We start from the raw sequence: 20876 nt of genomic DNA, 5'->3' as shown, positions 1-20876 counted from the left end.
AAAGCATGATCCAGCAGCACAGCCCAGGCTGGGATCTACCCAGGTTGGGAGCAGCTCTTTTGTAAAAGGGTCTGGGGCACCTGGTGGACTCAGCTCCATCTGAGGGACCAGTGTGCTCCTGCAGCACAGAAAGGGAGCAAGATCCTGGTGGCTCCAACAAGGGCTTCACCAGCAGAGATGAATTCCTTATCCCACCCCACACAGCGCATGTCAGGCCACACCTGGAATACTGTGTTCAGTTTTGGCCCCTGGTGTACAAAACAGATGTGGACAGGCTGGAGAGGATCCAGAGAAGAGCCACAAAGAAAATCACAAGGCTGGGAAGTCTGGCATGTGAGGAATGGCTGAGGGAACGGGGTTTGTTCAGCCTTGAGGGCCTTGAAGATTTAGGGGAGACCTTATCCCCATGATCCATTAGTTAAAGGGTGGCTGCAGAGAAAATGGAGACTCCCTTTTTACAAGGAGTCACATGGAGGAGGGGTGATGGGTACGAGTTACTTCTGGAGAGATTCCAATTGGACAAAAGAAAAAAAATTTGCAATGAGAACAATTGGCCATTGAAACAATCTTCCCAGGGAAATGGTGGGAAGTTGGCTGTTTCACTAGATCTGAGATTAACTGAGTAGAATTGTATTGCAAATAGACGCAACAGATAGTGAAAGATACCAATTGTGTATGCGAAGAACAATAGTGGGGAGAGACAAAGGGTGGGGAGGAGAGAAGGAGAGAGAAACTTTTTGGTGTGACCATTTTTAATAATTTGTGCATTGAATAGGAGGCACATTCAATGAAATTATCCAAGAAATTTCCTGCCTGATTTCAGAATCACTGAAAGGGACCTATATGTTTGTATTTCAGAGGTCAAGGCCTGAATTCTTGCTTAGGCTGCCCTAAGTCCATGTAGTAAAGATAGAAGGCACTCCTTCTTAATTTTGCCTCCTCCTATAGGGACTACTTACAGGCAAGACATACGAGGTTATCTGGTGTGAAAGCAGAACATAATCAATGTTTTAGTTGGAATTTTGCTTCCTTAAAGTGAACGTTATTTTGTGTGGTTTGGTTTCTGGTGTTTTGGGGGTTTTTTGTTTTGTTTGTTTGTGCTTTTTGTTTTGTTTTGATCCTTTTGGTTTTTCTGGGTTTTTTGTTTCTTGACAGCTGGTAATGAGATAAGAAAAGCATCAAGCAATGGCAGGAATTCAAAGTAATAGAAACGTATTTGCTTTTTCTGTTTCTATTTAGAAACTAGAAGACAACTCAAGTGCTGTCTTTGGAGAACAAGTGGAACAGGAACCACACTTATTTATCATTATCAAGGCTTGACATGACATTGTTCTCTGCGTAGTTAAAAAAACCCCAAAACAGTGCAACATTTACTTACTTGTTAAAAATAATGCAGAAGACATCCACATGTTTATTGTAACACCCTGAAGTAAGTCCTCCTTTGACTAGCTGCTGATCAACTGGAAAAGCATTGATTTATATGACTGGCAAAGAGAGTTAAAGGAATGCCTATTATTGGGGAAAAAAATACTGTGAAAATATGGCAGTAAGTAATAGCTGTGTGTGAGTTTCAAGGCTGTTTAAGCATTCACATATTTTAAAACACATAGATAAGGGACAGAGTCAGTGCACACCCTGGCAGTGTGCTTTGCTGTTGGAAGATGAACACAATATTTTGCTATTCCTTTTTATGAAAAAATAATTTTATAAAGACTTTTGAGACGTTATAAACCAATCTTCTAAGGCTGAATGTTAATGATGAAAATGTTAGGAAATAGGAGTATGAAAAATGTTATTTTGGCAGAAGGAAAAGCAAAGTACACATGACTGGAAGAAATGCTTAATTTGTTGAATACCAGCCATAAAGGTCCAAAAAGTGAAAGCACCATATAGCAACCTAACATGCTGATTTTGAAAATCTCTAATGACTCACAAAACTGTGTCTCTGTATTACTTACAGGAGAAGAAGTATTACATATATGCTCGTTTTGGCATTTCTAGACAAAAGAAACACAGCAATACTTGTGTCTGGCTTTTCCACGGATATATACAATGCCCATGGAATAATTAATCCCACAGATACTGGTCTAAAGGGAGTACAAAACAGACAGTGCAGAACTGTCTCAGTGAAAAATTCTCAGTGTTTTTTTCCAGTCTTTTCTGGTTACCTGAGCTTGCTGAAATACTTTTTTATCCTCTGTGATTTTACTAGACTTTGAAGATGCGGCTTGTGATACAGTGACAATCTGTAGTTACCTTAGTAAGCAAAAGCAAACCTATGATTTCAGTGTATGAAAGAACTTACAAGTGAAAGCTGACTTGCCTTTATGTTGCAAGGGAATATATTTCACCCTCTTACCATTTTTTCATTCATTTATACAATGAATAGGAGAGGGAAAAGAGCAGTGCCCTTTTTCACTGCTTTAAATTTGTCCAACCTGTAGTGCCCCCAGAATACAGAAACAGTATCCTGTTTGCTGTTTCAGCTTGCTCTCAGCAGAGCTCAGTTGGATCTCCACCTTCCCAGGAGAATTTTCTTGGCCCTTGGTACTATAGAAACATTCATTACATGAAGTTTGATTTCACTGCATAGAGAAGATGCCATAGGAAAAATTAATGTGATCTAAGGCATATCAGAATTTCAACATATGTTCTGGTAGCCAGACTCCCTCTGGGCTGACATAACAGTACATGGTTTTTTAACGGTTCTTTAATTGAGCAGAAAATAGCACAGTCAAATCTATTAGCTGGAGGCTGAAGGCATAGAAATTCACACTGGGAAAAAGCTAACACTTGTAAAGGAATACATAGCTAAATATTGAAATGCCTCATTAAGGGATATGATGAACTCAGTCTGCCAGTCCCTTTACATCAAGACTGGGCCATTTTTCAGGCCATGTGATGCTGAGGTTCTGATGCAATGCTGATCATAACTTTTACTTTAAGATCTTTCTGTACATATACAGAATTATATATATTGTAATTGTTAATTACATATTAGCAAGCATATCTTTCGCAAATTAACAGATTTATTTTTAATATTCTCCAAAGTAGGAAAGAATTTCAATTTTTTAGACTTTCATGGAGGAAGAAATTTCAGTTTCTAAGTCAACTTTAAGTTCTTAACCAGATATTTGAGAATTTATTTACATTTTGTCTTGCTATGAAAATATATCAGAGGTTGCTTAATTCTTTATTAAAATATGTGTAGCATTTAAACATCCCTACCTTTGATTTGTTGTTGTTTCTTACCAAAATAAATCTGTCTCTTTACTATTACATTAGCAGTGTTTTCAGGTGAGCTTATTGAATTGTCACATTCCTGTGTTGTGAGCACCTTCCAGTTGAGGAGATAGCAAAAAACCTGATCCTTTAACAGCAGAAGTGTCTGTGAGGCCTGCCCTGAATGCCTGAGGAAAAAAAGGAAATAAAACTTGCAACAACTTCCCTGGCAGATCTTACACTGAGCGAAGTCCGCAAGAAGACTCCCTCTGATTTCAACAGGCTTCAAAGAGCACAAGGATCTGTCTTCTTCACCTGAAACTTTTGGGAAAACCTGAGCACTAAAGCTAACAGCACAAAGTCGAAACACTTGATCCTGCTCCTCCAGTGCTGCTCTTAACTTTAAGCATCTTAAAGCTTTTAGTATTGAGACTACTGAAATAGGTGCTTCAGGGCCAGATGAGACTGTGCCATGGAAAGAGCTGAAAACTCTGTGACAGCAAATGCTTTTTCTCCCTGAGTGAAGTCAGCATACGTAACAGTTTGGGTAACTACTGAGTGCAGCTACTTGTACTTGCAAACCTAATCCCCCCCCAGCAGATGTCTTTTCAACAGTAGGAGACCTGCAACCCTCCTGGCTTTTCCAGCCTGAGCTGGAAACACAGCAGCTGTCACTTACAGATGGGTAACACCTATCCAAATACACCAAGCACCTCTCAGAACGTGAACTGAGGCTTGAGCAACACCAGCACTGGCTCTTTTTGAAAGTGAAACGAGACACACCCTCTTCTGATTACATGAATGTGCTATAAGCTGTGTTACAAAATCATTAACTGAAGTTTCCTAGACTTCACAGGGGCAGAGTAGGGAAGAAAAAAATCTGTGGTTAGCTTAAGTCTCCAAAAATCTGCAAGACATTCCTTTTTCACTGGAAATTTCTGTCAAGATAGCATCTGGTGAGTTTCTGTTTCAAAAAAAATTGTCGACAATATTTTCAGCTTATTAAAGGAAATTGATGGCAGGAATGGTACTGTGTAAACTATTGCTCTACTCAAATGAAGAGAGCAATTATTCCTAGTAAGGAAATAAAATGGATTAGAGCTACGGAAATAGAGATGAAGACAGCATAAGAGCTCTATTGTACTTGTACCTCACAATATAAGCTTAGAGTAACAGAGTATGTTGAGTTGTGTATACTTCAGAGAAGATAAGACTAAGATAGGAAAAGATAATGTTATACAGATAAAGTGAGATTTTAAAAGTAGAAATAACATGGCACTAAAACAATGGACTAAATTATCAGCAGAAATCAGTATAGTTTTCAGTTTTACTTTCTTCATGATCTGCTCTAATATTTCACTTACTAATTAATATGAATGAAGATGTTTATTTTTAGTCATTTGCAGCTTTTTGGTTTTTTGGGTGTTCTGTTATTTTGGTTTGGGTTGGCTTGCTTTTTTGTTTTTGGTTTGTTTTTTTTTTTTTTTTTTACACACATCACCTTTAAAGCCATCAGTGATTTTTGTCTGTCTGGAGAGTAAGAATAGATCACAGAACCTGTCACTAGGTAAGAAAGGATATAAGTAAGGATTCAAAGAGCACCTGAAGAAATTAGATGGGAAGAAAAAGGGTAGCATGACGTTGTACTTTCAGAAGCAGCATCTCAGAGTAAGGAGTACACAGCCTTTGTTCCAAGGGCTGACAGATTTTGAATAAATTAATTTCCAGATAATGTAATGCAAAATAATGAAATATTTACTAACAAAGAAATACAAGTTTTATCTGAAGAATTATGCAAAGTGTTTAACAGTTCTTCTTTCAGGCAGAGAGATTTTAGTACTTGTGCTGATTTCTCATCACAAAATACCTCTAATATTGTGCTTTTCTACAGTGTGATATTATCATCAGGGCTGAGCTTCTGACCAGACAAGGAAAACTACGATGTCTGGTAATGTACCCAGGACTTTCTGAATGTTTGTTTCTTTCTGTGGATCCAAGAGTTGGTATAACTTCTGACTTGAATAAATACAGGGGAAAAAAAGAAACCTGGTACTGAAATAGAGAAATTTAGGGGTTTAGAAACAGATAATTTTTTTCCTTTGGGGACTATCACAAACTCATTTTGGAGAAGGAACAGTTGGTTAGGAACCACTTATAAGGAGCTTCTCTCCAGATGTGCTCAAGAAAGCAGAGCACTTTCCTTCTGTATGGATGAGAAGGCCCATACCTGCTTTCCTCTGCTGGTAATGAGGTGTCTTTTTGCTATTTTTTGTTCTCCTTGGGCTGCATTAACCCCCACATGTAGTTCCTCATGACAAGAACTGCAGCAACCTCTCTCTGTATTGCCAGAGGTACCATTCTACTCCAGAGCATCCCTGATACAAATTCAAGCATATCATTTGGATTTTATAGTTTGACCACCTTTATATGTGCTATTCTTTTGCAAATTCATCTCTTTTTAGCACAAAGTATCTGAACTACAACATTACTTTAAAAACCAAGAAGTGAAGGTATTTTTCAGCCAGGAGCGGTGGCTTTTTGAAGTTCTCTACAGTCAGTAGCTACAGTCAGTTCCATTTCTTCAACACAGAGATCAAATCTTTTTTCAAGGGGTGTTGCTGGCATATGATTATGAAAATATTTGCATTTGGAGACTCAGGGAATTGTTCTTCAACTGCAAGCAGTTGGTAATTAGCTCTTTTTTATGTTACAAAATGTACACCTTTCTTGGCTTCTAGATGTTTAACATGTTGCTTATCAAACATCTGACAATTATAGCTACAGTAAAAATTCCCTTTTCCTCCCCTCTTACCTTACTGCAGTAATTTATTGTTTTAAAACGAGTGTAACATTCACAGAAATCATTCTGTGCATCTCATCCTCAGCACATCATTTATACCTACTGTCCAAAACCTCCACTGCACATCACTTGGAGGTGGTTTGTATCCCATCAGCATTACCCAGGTAACAGCTGGGCACACGCTGACCCATCTGACCATGGACAGCTCTCTCCCTACCCCTTACTCTTAGTAATCTGGGGATTCAAGTTGTATTTCTTGTTTGGCATCACAAAAGGGAGATTTCCTGACATTAAAAACAAACAAATAAACAAACTCCCATTTAAGAAGCTAGAGGACTCTTGCAAAAATATCAATGGAAATACTGAAGTCTTAATATTGTAGGGGTTTCTTTCCCCTCACATATTTTATGCACATGCTTATTTTCTCTTTGATTTACTGGGACTGGGGGAGGGAGGAATGAGTTCAAGCCAAAAATCTGGAAAGTAAGACCTAGATTTTAAATTTCCCTTATAACAATAAATATCTGATAACACGCAAAGCATATTTCTAATTAGCTAAGAAAGCCTCATTGGGTAACATGAATCTGAAACTGGTTTTGAATGGCTATCATAAGGTTATTTTGAATAGAAGTTGTGAACTTGCATTGTTAACTCAACCAGCTCCCATATGAAATGTTTGGTACTTAGATATACACGTTCAGAAAGCAGAACCATGTTCAACAAAGTGAGGATGACTGGAGGAGACATCAGCTCCTTCTTAAGAGCTATTGGAAAAGAAGGAATCAAACAAAATGTTTATTTGCTTTGGGAGAAGAAGATTTTTTTACATGAAAAATATTGAAAAGAAAAAAATATTCACAGTGGAATATTTATGCTAAATATTGATGTTTCACCCCAGTGAAAGTCACAATTAGTGCACTGGGATACTAAATTATGTATGAAAGAGCAAGAGAGAATATCTTAGCAAGGTTATAGAACAGCTGTATTTAGAGGATGTGAATGTGGAAAAAACAGAGATTGTTAAGCCTTGCTTTTGCTACACAGTCCCTATAAACAGTATCAGTCATAGACATGCATTTTAGGAGCATTTGCCCATAGGAATCAGACTGGAGCTATTCATTAGAAAAGGACCCAAATACAGAAGCACAAAGATATTACACCTAAATGGACAAAACTTTGAAAAAAAAAATAACAGAAGTGAATTAAATTATTCGATCAACAAATTTCCTGAAAGTGGATTCAAAGGAAAGAAAACTGAAGGGAGGCACAGTCTGTATTTATTGCTGGGGTTCCAGCAGCAGAACTGTAGTTCTGGTTGAGCTGGCTCTTCCATTAACAGCCCAAATATCTCAAGGTTTATTATCCACGTTTTATACTACTGCAGCTTGAAAGTGAATATATGGATGTTAGTGAAACAGGTTGTGCAAATTTAATCCTTTCTGAAATTACAGAACAGTAATATATAGAAGGTAGAATGTGGTTTCAGTTAACATGAAAGTGAGATCTCCTTCTTTTTAACTTCAAATGAAAATGTGTTCAGACTACATGTCTTCTTATAGCAAGCAAGGGACTCCTTATTGTCTTAAAATGAAGAATTAAATATTACTATGGTTTTGCCTAGGCATAAAAATCTTTGCCTAGGTAAACTCTTCATGAAAGACTTCTGTCATAATCACAGCAATTCATTGTGAATTTAGTACAGCTTCTTTTTGGAACAGTAAACTCATTGGATAAGGATGTGCGTACTCTGACATATACAGAGTGATGCTGAAATAAATCCTTGTTTCCAATAAACATCAGCATTTTACAAAAAAAAAAAAAAAAGCAGGGGGGGAGGTACAGATTTTTTTTGAAACTTTAAATGACTATTTTAATCACATTTCTCTAAAGAAATCGGGACCAGTGGTGTATATTTGTCACAAGTCAGTAGGGAATCTTTCCTGCATTAGGACTGAAGTTTCTGAAGCGAGAGAGTATTGGAATAGCAGAACACTGATGGATTCAGTCACAATTTCCCTTTCTGCCTTCATGGGTGCCCTAATCACTAGTCATGTATGTTGGTTTCTTTGGGCAGGGAGAGTTGTGTCCTGGCCCATCTAGTAGCTCCTTGTAACCCAGAAGGGCATGTGAAGGTGTTGGTGCCATGAGAACTGTTTGAGAACAAGAGCCAGACTGCATCTCTGGTGTGTCTAGGTGATGGGAGAGCTGAGCACAAACCCTCCCACTGTACCCTGCCATGTGGTCCCTGGCCCCTGCCCGTTGCCTTCCGTCTGCTGCCAACTCTGGAGCAGGGCATCTACACTGACCAGGCTCAGGCTCTGGGAACCCTCAGCAAGGGAGCTTGTAGCCATAAAGCAAAGATCCTGGTTCTTTCCTAAACACCTCAGTGGGTTCTCATTTCACATATCAGGAGAAGAAAAAAAAAATCTGTTTTACAGTGGCTAGTTGTGCATCTGCTGATTTTGGCTTGGTGTTGAAAAAGCTGCCAAGGGAGATGAAGCACTCTGCCTACTCCTTATTAATACTTTCAATTGCTGCATATGGCATAAAGCTGCTGAGCCAGAGAGCTCAGGGAAAATGCAGTGTGCTAACAAACAGCAAGCTCCAGAACAGAAAGTCTGCTGGGACAATTCTTCAGCATAGACTTCAAGGAGCAGTATATGCATCGTACAAAGAACAACTCATTTTAGGTTATATTAGCCTAGAACTTATAAACTCAGAGGAGCAAAAAGAACTTGCAGGAGTCAACATACATCATGCCAGAGATAAAGAATTTTTCCCTAAATGAGGAGCAAATACAACTTCCTCACTAAACTCACTTCTGAGCAATTATGCAAAAACAATTTAGACTCACTTCCATGACTCTTGTGTGGCATTTGTGTCATCTTCATCTGAGGAACAAACCTCTCTCCCTATCTCTTTCCTGGAGGAGCCATGCATTTCTGTATCATCAGAGTCTATGAATTTCTAAAATCCATCTTCAGTCCTTTTGTAAGACCCAGTGATGTTTCTTGCATTCTGAGGGAGTTCCTGAGCCACCCCAGAGGACTGCTCCTTCCTTCCCTTCCTCCCTGCCCTCCTCAGCCCTCATAGGGTGGGTTTATCTCCCCTCTCTTTTCTTATCCTCTAACTTCTTCTTGCTGCCATGAGACAACCTTGACGGCTGTGCATAGAAGGACTGATGGGCAGGTAGTTAAATAGCTCTAAAAACGTGGGGACCAGATACCCCTTCCTACTCCTGTGGGATAGCAGATAGAGGGAGAGAAGGGCCTGAAACACCCCATCCCAAAGCCAATACTGCTGGAGCCTGCCCTTCTGAACCTAGGCCAGATGAGGCCAGGATTGCTGTCCTGCCTCTGTCAAGTTCTAGGAGCAATAACTTCCACCCTAGGCAGTCATATCTCACTTCCCTTACCACAGAAGGCCTGTAATATCTTCTCTGCATCCTGGCAGGAGACTGGCAGATGTTTCAAGCCTGGTGCAAGGAGCCAGTGGCATACAGCAGTACTGAGCCTGCAGATGTGGGCTTGAAATCTCCACTGCAGCCTCCAGGAGGATGGATGTTATTCCATCTCCCGTGACAGACCTCAGAGCACCTTTTATCACCCTCTGCCAGAACCGTCTCCCCAGACCCCTCTCCTGCAGCAGGTCTGGGAGGGAGCTGCCAGGGCTGTGCTGATAGAGGGCACTCTGCCGGATGCAGTGGGGCACTGTGGGGTACCAGGCCCAGGAATGGGTAGGGCTGGTGGGGAAACAACAGCAGGCAGAGAGGTGGAGGAGAGCAGGAAAAGCCTGGTGTTGGTGCTGTGGTTTAAGCTGTATACTCAAGGGGTGTTGTGAAATGGCAAAGAGGTATGAAATGCCATGGTCAGGAACCTTAGCTGCTCCCAAAACAGCCAGTAATATGATGAAGAAAAGGCTTCTGCACCACAAAGGGAGGGACAAAAGCAATGGCTGGGGTATGGGTAAATTCCTGAAAGTGAGAGGACCCTGCAAAGAAGTGGCAGATTCTGAAGCTCCCAGCTGTGAGGATGCACTCCACACTGATGTTCAGAAGATGGCAAGTATGATGCCAAGAAAAGGCAGCCTGTTACGGACAGCCAGCTTGACACATGCCTGGAAAGGACACAAGGGTCTCAGGAAGAGGGAGAACCTGGATCCCTGCCCTGGCCCTTGTTTCCATGTCTCTTTCTCAAATGGCAACTTCCTACTTAGCTGCAAATCCATCCCAGTCCTTCCAGTCCCTGATCATTTTGAAGCACACAGGGACTGTCAGCAGGTTCTGCATTTAATGACATCCATAACCTGGTATATCTTGATTCCTACTTGGTTGATTTGTTTCCTGATGTTTTCAAAAGCAGTGGAAAGGTTTTGGACTACATTGTGAATAGACAGGCAAGATGTGAAGAGGAATGGCCCATTCATCCCTTTGCTATATGTTTTTAGTGTATACAAGCCAAGAGTCCTACTCTGGACTTACTGGCTTGTAAATATTGAAATTCCTGCAGAATTTATATTTGTTTTTCACAAAATTATCTAAAATGTTTGGTCTGGTTCACACAGTCTGTTCAGAGAAGGTTTTTTTCCTTTCTCCTGTTTTTTATTCTTTATGACCACAGGGTGTTAAACTGTGTTCAGGTCCCTGCCTCAAGACAGCTGTTCATCTGGAGCCTGCCAGGTGGAAGAAAGAGCCCAGAGGCCATTCTAATGATTTATTTTGATAGGTGCAACATACATCTTCCTGACATCCTAGATTTGCAATGTTAGGTCAGTCCCAGTATGTGTAATTTAATAATAGAAGGGTTTTACTTCAGTTAAAATATGAGGTGAATAAACAGATATTTAGATCCTCAGATTTTGAGGTGTACTTCAAAGAGGACTGCCATTCTCAGTCAGAGAACTGAAGAGCTTGTTTCAACTTCAGGAAAAAGAAATGATTTTTCCATTTCTAATCCTGCTCCTTAGCTTTGTACAAATTATATAGTGGGGAATATTAATCAGAGCGTGTCCCTTTATTGACAAGCATCTCTTGGCTGGGAGGTCTTCGGCATGAATTTATTAATCGGAAGACTTCTCAGAGTTTTGGTGCAGACTGGTTGTGCTATACAGATCACAGGTGCAGAAAGTTTATTTTCTTCCTTTCCACTATAGGGTCCAGGTGGTGCAAGGTCCTGAAAAGCAGATGCAGCTCAGAATGATGGGTGGTCCCCAAATTTGAAAGCACTACTCTGTTATCTGTTAGTCTACATTTTTATGCTAATGTATCTGTGACTGAAATTATTTATATTTGTCAGGGTATGGTATTTTGGAAATAGCAACAGTATGTCTATCTGTCTGATAGAGTCTACCTGCTAGTTGACTGAAGGTGAAAACTTCCCAAGTGGGCATCACTGTTATTGAAGTGTTTTTTCATGCTAAGAGAAAGTGTCTTTCATAAGGAAATGAGGCAAGTGAGACTCAAGGAAAAGGAGAAAATTGTGACACGGTAAAAAGTTTCAGTCTTTCAAAAAAGAGTAAGTGCAAGTAGCAAAATGGAGTGAGGAATGGGGAAATGAAGACTTTAAAAAACATAAATACAAATGTGAACAAAACCCTGATATCTGCTTTCTAAAGTGGCAGTCACAAATGCATAAAATGCTGTCTCTGTCTGGTGTACATGACGTGCAGCACACTCTCTGTCCATGACAATGAGATGTGATGGTGCAAAGTTTATAAGAACGTCACCAGGTAGCTTGAGACACTCTCCTTGAGAGACACTGCCTAAGTATCTGTGCATGTATTGACACTCCCTTGAAAAGCAACTTGTTTGGCATGAGTCCCTGAGAATATCTGTAACAGGCATTGGAGAAATGTTCCCAGTGTCTGTGGTCTGTGCCTAACTGAAGGCCAGTGCACCAAACTGAGCATCCTCCTCTGACATACCCTGCAGTTCAGCGACAACAACAGGGAAGAAAAGAAGTAAGGCTGTGAGCTGGCACCTGCCTTCGGAGCTGTCAAAAGTGCTCTGCAGTGGCCACAAGCTTGTGCCCGGCAGATCAGTGGGAAGTGTAAGGAAGGTGGGTGGGAAGAAGGGTTTAGTCCTTTTCACTCCCTGTCTTGGTGATGGCTGCATTGAGTATTGCAGATTACATGCAGAAATGAGTACACGTTTTCAGTTGTGCTGGTTGCTTTTGTGCCGGTGTTAGTTTTGCTCAGATGTGGCTGTTCCAACCTCAGAGCAGCCTGGGACCTGCTCAGCAGCAGATGCCTGACAACTGTCAGCCTTCCTGTGCAAAAGCCAGCCTTTCCTTATCAAATGTTGTTATCCAACCCCTGCTTGCAACAGCCAACCAGCCCACAGCGCAGGCAGGAAGGCTGAACTCATGCTGCACATAAAAATAATTTGGGGAGGGATTATAAAAACCCAAACATTAACTGTAGCCATATGATCCCTGATGGCATAAACGGGACATTGCTGTGATGGAGCACATGTTTAGCTGAGTCCTGCAAGTCAATCCAGAGTTGCTATTGGCTGAGAGGAGGCTGTACCAAACTGCTGTCCGGGTTGATTACGATTGATGAGATCAGTGGTTAGGATGGCAGGCTCTAACTTGTTTTTCAAATGGATGTAAAAACACTACTGGGAATGTTAGTTAATAGCTTCATGCTGAAGAGAGTATGACTGTGTTGAATTAGAACCTCAGACAGTACTGAACTGTACTGAACTTCAGACAGCATTGAAATCTCTCTATAGAATCAAAGAACAGTTTGGGTTGGAAGGGATCTTTAAAGACCATCTCTTTCCAACCTGCCTGTCAGAGGCATGGACACCTTCCACTAGACCATGTATCTCAAAGCCCCATCCAGTCTGGACCGCAGCAATTCCAGGGATGGGTCATCCACAACATCTGGGCAACCTTTTCCAGCACATCACCACACCCACAGTAAAGAATTTCTTTCTAATATCAGATCTAGACATGACGTTTTTCAGTTGGAGGCCATTTCTCCTTGTTCTGTCACTACATGCCCTCTCCATCTTTCCTGTAGGCCTTGTTTAAGTACTGGGAGGTGCTATAAGGTTACCCCAGAGTCTTTTTTTTCTTCAGGCTGAACAGTCCCCACTCTCTCAACCTGTGTATTGCATCGAGTTGAGATTGAGTTTATTCATAGGAGACGTGTTCCACCCCTCTGATCATCCTGAGAATGTCCATATATTTCCGGTGCTGAGGACTGCAGAGTTGGATGCAGCACTGCAGGTGGGTTCTCGATGGAGCAGAAGGACAGAACCCCCTCCCTTGCCCTTCTGGCCATGCTACTTTTGACGCAGCCCTGGATACAATTAGCTTTCTGGAGTGTGCACACACTTGATAGGTCATATTCAGCTTTTTATCCACCAGCTGTCCCAAGTCCTCCTCATGGCTGCTCTCAATCCATTCTCTCCCCAGCCTGTATCTGTGTTTGGGATTGCCCGGACCCAACTGCAGAGCCCTGTACTTGGCTTTGTTGACCTCCATGAGGTTTGCACTGGCCCAGCTCTCAAGCCTGTCCAGGTCCCTCTGGATGCCATCCCTTCCCTGCAGCGTGTCACTGCCCCACACAGCCTGGTGCTGTCAGTGAACTTGCTGAGGGTGCCCTTGATCCCTCTGTCCATGTCGTCAACAGAGAAGTTAAAATGGGCTAGTCCCAATATTAACCCCTGAGGAATGCCACTTATCACTGGTATTCACTTACATAGAACTGTTGACCACAACCCTTTGAGTGCAACCATTCAGCCAATTCCTGCACCTGAGTGGTTCATCCATCAAATCCATGTCTCTTCATTCAAGAGACAAGGATGTCATGTGGGGCAGTGTCAAATGGTTTGCACAAATTCAGGTAGATGACATCAGTTGCTCTTCCCTTATCCACCAAAATTGTAACCTGATCATAGAAGGTCATCAAAATTGTCAAGCACAATCTAGTCCTGTGATTCTACAGCACCCTCTCCTAGCATTCAGTCCTTCCTAAAGAGCCTGTATTTTTCTATTCCAAAGCTCCAGTCATAGGAGCCATCCCACCATGTCTTCCTGATGCCAGATATGACTAAGTTGTATGTCTACCAGAAATGTAGAAATGATTCTTTGATTTATACAGTGATCTCACTTTTTAGTAAAAATTTGAGGCAGTAATGAAGACTCAAAAAGAAGTCTCTAATGTTTTGGGGTTTTTTAATTGAAAAATATCAAGGCTGCTGGTGGTATTCCAGTATTGGAATTAAAGAAAAAAAAAAAAAAGACCAGTAAATTGAAAATGAGTAAGGCACTGTTCCTTGCAGCTGAATCAAATAAAGATTATGGGTGCTTTACTAATAATTTTGATAGAAGAAACACAGGCTGAGCTCTATAAGTACTACTAGTATCTGCTTGCTGAGCATAAATAAGCAGCTCATTGAAACTAATCACAAAGCTGTCACACAGCCCTGCCTGGTCCTGTACTGGGCTTCACACAGGCACAAAGGGAGAAGAACCTGCCTCCATTCCCTCATCCCTCCTGCTCCGGAGGCACCTGCTCTAAAGGCAGAAGTGCTCATCTGCTCTTTGCCTCCACAAGGGAAGGCAGGAGCATGGGGGTAGGTACCATTTTAAGGAGCTGAGGAGCACTAGCACTAGATGTGCTACAGCTTGGTGACTCAGAACATCCTCCAACAAATGTTCATCAAATGCTTGCAAAAGCATGTTACTACTCACTCCTGTCTCCAGAAAAAGCACCAGTTCTAGCACTGATTCCCACGGGAAAATACTGCTGGCTCACATCCAGCTTAAAAGCTGTAACACTTTGACTTTTATCCTTTACACCTTATCCTTTAACTAGCTTTCAGTCCAGTTCTCCCAAGCTTGATGGCAACATAGTTTCCCAGCGATTTTTGGTGCAGAAACAAATATTATGTCCTTGAGTGCTCCTTATCCATTGCATATTGGCAAATTCTTAGTTCTCTAAAATATTACTGAAAGAGAATTGCCCTCTGCAGAAGACATGCAACCTATCTTTAAATAGCCCATGTGTCTCCATAAGCACAAAGATATTTTCCACTCTCTTTATAATATGCATTATTCTATAATACTGGTATTATTCTACATTCAATAATATTTTTGAGGTAACTTGTGTACTCAGTAAAATTTTGCTATGGTGCATTAACTCCAAAGGATAAGAAATTATTAAAAAATTAATATGAAAAGTAGATAAACAAGCCTCTTGTATCTTGTCCTGGAGGAAGAGTTATTTGAAGTATTCCCTGGTAATACACACAATCCTCTTTTTCTGTGGCCTATTGAAATAAACAAATTACTTTGGCTTTCCTAGTAGAGAAGGTAAGCTATGCCTCTTGACTACTGCATGGCAAAACCTACAACTTTCTCTAGTATCTGAGTATTTGAAAGTGAGATACGTCCCCAGCATGGAAAAGTGTTTTAATTTGACACATTTAACCTCAGTCAAATCGAAGAATTTATACTTGAATGATTTAATTAGGTCTTTGTCTCTCTTTGTCCTAATTCACTCAATACAGGGTTTTTTTGCATTTTTTGCTTCCCATTGCTGTCCTTGCAACTATCCTAGTAGCTGACCATTTCCGATGTATGTCCTGGCACGCATTTACAATTCTCCTTAAGCTTGGTGGTACCCCCTGCATTTACATTTAAAAACTGCTGTTAAGATTTTCCACTTCATGTGGTCTGGATCATGCTAAAATAATGATGGGATCTTGCCCTAAAATTCTGTTACATTTTTTCACTTGTTACTAGATAGGAGGGCTTATTACATACCCATTATGGATTGAAAGAAATCAGAATAAACCAGGAAAGAACCTCTCTCCGACTGGTTGTTGATGCTAAGTTGTCCTTCTGATCACTGCCTCTGATTTTCACCCTATTGGGAGGGACCCTGCTGTTGCAATGCCAAAAGTTAATTAGAGCAGAGCTACCCATCAGTCTCGGTTTACCTTTCCTACTGCCAGCCTGAATGCTCTGTTCTTGCTGCTCTTCCTGAATCCCCACCAAAGCCCCACGTGGCCAGGTCTCATGCTTTCTGGACCACAATCAGGGCAAGATGAATCATTAAAGATCTTTCCAGACAGGTTTTTAAAATCACACTTCAGAGACTACTCCAAAACCATTCCATGGACATGGTGTTATTTTCTCTCTGGTATTCACTGCACAGCCTTTCGAGGGCTTAATCCCACAGCAGGCAGTTCTCTCACTGGGTCTAACTTCACATGAGGTAGCAGAAACTGTAGTGGGCAACTGTAGTGTAAAAGAACATAAAGTTAGGCACAGGAGCTGCAGACCTGTTTCTGGATTTTCTGTGGTCAAGAACTTTTGTGGGTGAGGTCCAGGTGCATTACAGAAGCATGCAGGTGCATTGCAGTCAAGAACAACAGAAGACCCTGCCACATAAAAAGGAAAGATATACTCAAACACTTTATGTTTGATTAATCTGTCAGTGGCCCTGGAAAGCCAAGATCCTTGTGCCTGACCAGTCTGTTGGTGTCCCATTATGGGTACTCTACACAGAACTGTCCTGCTGGATCAGAGGGGGGGTTCAATGGCCTTGTTCAGGGACACATACCAACAGCATAAGAGAGACACCTCAGTGGGGCTTCTCACTTTATTTGAGCATATTACCCACTGCCAGAGACTGCCAGTGTCCATGAAGGACTCACTAACTGTGGAATAACATTCTTTATTAATAAGAGAAAATTGTGACAGGTTAAGGTTCAAGGCCTGCCAGTCATAGTTGCTGACTGCAAAAACATTCATAGGAATATACAGACAAGATTTAGTCCCCAATAAAAGTTAGCTCAAGATAACTGTTGAGAACTGAAGAGTAAGGCTCTTTCAGTTTTCAGACTAAACATCCCTGTGGGAGAGAAGGTAGGGTCAGCCCAGTGACTAACCCTAGTTATGCGGGAGTCTTACCTAACTTCTCCCCATTCTTAATTTAATTTTATACTATTTCTTTATGTTTAGGTAGAGCTTGAGCAACTCTGGTCATTCCTTGTTACTGATTGGTGTTAAATTCTCTCGCTTTGCTCTCAAAGATACAGTCAATAAAATAGAGAGCACATGCTTGGTGAAGGACGATCTTACCTTGGAGGTGGGTAAGTTTGGGATGGAGGGGTATTAATATTGCAATTAGTTTATAAGGAACCAAGTTTATCCAAGGGAATTTATTTTGCCACATTTGCTGGTTCAGCAATGAGACATCTCCTATCCCTCCTGGCTGACAGGTGCTGTGCAATTTATCAGCTATATGGTACCATTGACTCCTAACAAGGATTTCCATAGCACCTGGCCATGGTGTCTTAGCTCTACCCTCTGTTTCATCCCCCTTAGCAGGTGCTCAAGATTGCAGGCTCTGTGTACGGGGAATCATTGTGGAAGAGGTTTCAGTCATGCTCACCACATCCCATAGAGAAAGTAGTAACTGCATTTTATCCTGTAATTTCTATACCGTTGCAGCTTCTGTTAGGATGTGAATATAACTTCCCAGTTTCCTTTCATTTTACACCATCCACATTTCTACAGACCTGAAAGGGTACAGCTGCTCTGAAATGCTAAGGGGAATTGCTTGTCATAATTTATAGGAGAAGTGGTTAAAGGCTAAAAGCCTAAACTGGCCTAACAAGTCACACAGATAGAATTATATTTTATATTACCAGTTCATATTATGTAGGGAAGGATGATAGATTATGGAATGGAAACATTTTTTCCTTAGAGACTGTTAAATGAACATTATTTTGATTATAATATCTTGGATACTAATATTTTACATTACATTGCTGTATTTCTTAGAGAAGAATACAAATACATACTTCTGTTGAGTCCTGAGTGTATGTACTTTCTTGGCAAGCAGGAACTCTGAATATTTCATGGTTTCCAAGGGACTGCTACGCAAGAGGTATTGCCTTTTCTATACAAGGAGGTGGAGTTGGTTTAAATGTGATCAAGACCCACAGGAAGGATCACACTATTGTTTTCTGGATACCAAAATTGTGTATTTCTCCTATTGAAGGGAGCCGTATCTTTTAACCGCAGCTTTCTTGTTTCATAGAGTGTGCGGAGCAAGAGATGGAGCTACTCAAGTGTAGTGGAATGACTGGTAGTGATGCCATGATGATTTTTGGCGTTTTCTTTTATACCCTTTTACACCTTCTTACAACTTCTGTATTCTTAGTGCTTTTTGCCTACATTCTTGGACTTTTTTGTTAAGCTAAGAGACTAAAGAGTTTAGAAGCTTCGTAGTTTGCCCCAGTGTGCCCCAGACCCCAAGGTCCTCTCCAGAACACATTCTGTAAACTAAGATAGAACCATCCAGGGGAGGGCTCCTTGGGGAGGGGGCTCACTCGAGCCTCTCATTGGGGAATCTTTGATAGATATGCTAATTAGTAAAACCTATAATGTTATACCAGATCTTTTGGGGTGTGCATTGCAGTGTGCATTTCAGTGCCTTTGACCTGGATGTAGTGCACCTAAGGATCCTTAAAATAAATACCAAGGTAAAATCCCTTTTTCCCTTCTAACCATATTTGACCCTTGATTTTAAGACCAGGAAAAGGCATCAGTAAGACCTCAACAGGACTGCTGCAGGTATTATTCCTCAAATATAAAAATTCAAGCATCAAAAAAGGAAAGCAAAGGACTGTTTGTTTTGCTGAATGTGACTCACCGTGTATGCTATTTTCTACACAGAGTCAAATGTTCTCAGAGTCTGTACTCATTAACTGGAAAGAGATGGAAATGATTTATACTCCTACTTGCCTCAGACCTACAAACATGACCATGTGAAATTTTATGCACCACACATCATCCTGACTATGAAAACACTTTCACTTCTCAGCATCACATATTGATTTACTACAATATAAAGAAAAAAAATCTGTAAAATGTATTCCTAACTTAGATAATTCTAATAGAAGAACAAACCTATAAAGTTTTCTCCTGCCTTCTTGTTTTATTTCACCTGGTACTGTAAGGTAAGGACATAGAGCTTCATTGTCCAGCTGAAGAATTTTTCTCAGCAGACTGAAATTTCTAAGGAGTGATGGTGTGCTTTATAGAGTATGCCTGTTGAGGATAAGAGTCTTAAGACTTTCTGTCCCGGAAAGTGCTGTCAGATATTTAAGTGTAGCATGTTAGATGACTACATATAGGACTGCAATACTCAGTCCCATAAAACTCCTGTGATTGTATAAATTCAAGCAAGGTGCACTTAGAAAAAGTGCTGCCCAAATACTTCATAAAACTAAGAGAAAAGTGATTTCCTAGTTAATTACACAATACTGGAGGTCAGGTTTGAACTAACAGCATCATAACATATAATATGTTAGTGACAAATACATGCAGAACATGAAATTCTGTATATGCAGCAGACATAAGTCACTTGAGTCCCCCAGATATACCTAATCTGCACAGATCTTCCTGGTTAGGATCAGCCTTCCTGGTACAATGCTGCAGTACAAGGAACAGCCGGAAACACTAAGGGTAGGCCTGCTCCCAAACTGTATGTAGTTCCTGTACTTCTATGGAACTACTAGGTTTTTACTATAAGAAGCAACTTTAATACTGTGTTAATGATCTTTAAATCTTTAGCCTCTGTTCTTTCCAAAAGGATTTTACCTGATAATTTCTAGACAATGTCACTTTTTATGTATATTATAGGTACGTATTTTATATACAAATATATATACACACATACATACAAATACATATTATAGTTTCCTAAAAATACAAGAATAGAGCTTAAAAATAGCTGTGTAATTTCTCAAACAGCAATCTTGTTTCTCAAGATTGACAGAACTAAAATACTACAACTTCACTGGATGTGAGCCACAGTTTTCTGAAAGGAGTGGCTTTTCCTCATTTTCTTTTTCCTAGGCAGTGAAATGAACAGCTCCCCCTTGACACTCCAGCTGTGATGAATCGTTCACCACAGTCTCACAGAAACTTGGTCTGTGCTGTGGCACACTTGATGCAGTCTGTGACTAACTCCTTGAACACACTGTACAAGATGTGCAGTTCTTTGACCGTATCTTACAGCAAATAAACAAAATTAGTCCTGGAAAATGAGTGGCCAAGACTTCCAGTCAGCTTCCTTCTGGCTAGAATATTAATCAGTAAATGTGTTGTTAGAATGAGATTGTTCCAGAGATATTTGAGTGTAATTTGTTTTCAGACTATTTCTCCTATGTGCATGTGTGCCCAGACACAGTGATTAGATACTTTAGGGAAAAAAAACCTCTATAGGTAGATTTCATTTTCACACAGTACTTGAATTTTTCATCTTATTGCAATTCAAAAACCTGTATTTTCACAGGCTTTCATTACTGTTTTCTTGTCTGAATCTGGATATGAAGCCACTTGATCTAGTGAGCAATTTATTTCATCACTAAATTTATCACAAAAAACGGCTGTCAATAAAATGGCTGCTCATAATGAAGAGGAGAATATACTTCCATTATTTTTCTTTTAACTCCAAATTGTATCTGTTTTAAAGCAGTCACAAATTTCTTTAACTGAATTAGAATTCAAGGTGGTTTTTTTCACCCAGAGAGTTTGATAGATTCCTACAAAGACAGTTTTAAAGAATTACAGACTTAAGTTCCCATACTTGCTTGCCATCTTAGAGAAACAGATGGGTTAGATTAAAAAAGTAGTAATTTCCTTCATTAAAGAAATTAAAGAAAAGATCTCTAACCAAAAAGCTATCATCAAATGCCAGAAACCTTTCATTTTGTTATGTTTAAGTCCAAAGAGTATAGACATGAATTTTTTTGGATGGAAGCATCTCTTCTGGCATTTATTTTGTGAAAGAAATTCTTAAAAATATAGACAATTCATAA

Source organism: Coloeus monedula (genome assembly GCF_965178545.1).
Source record: "Coloeus monedula genome assembly, chromosome: Z".
NCBI classification, from domain to species: Eukaryota; Metazoa; Chordata; class Aves; order Passeriformes; family Corvidae; genus Coloeus; species Coloeus monedula.
The sequence above is the reverse complement of the archived record's forward strand: the minus strand, read 5'-3'. Positions refer to the sequence as shown.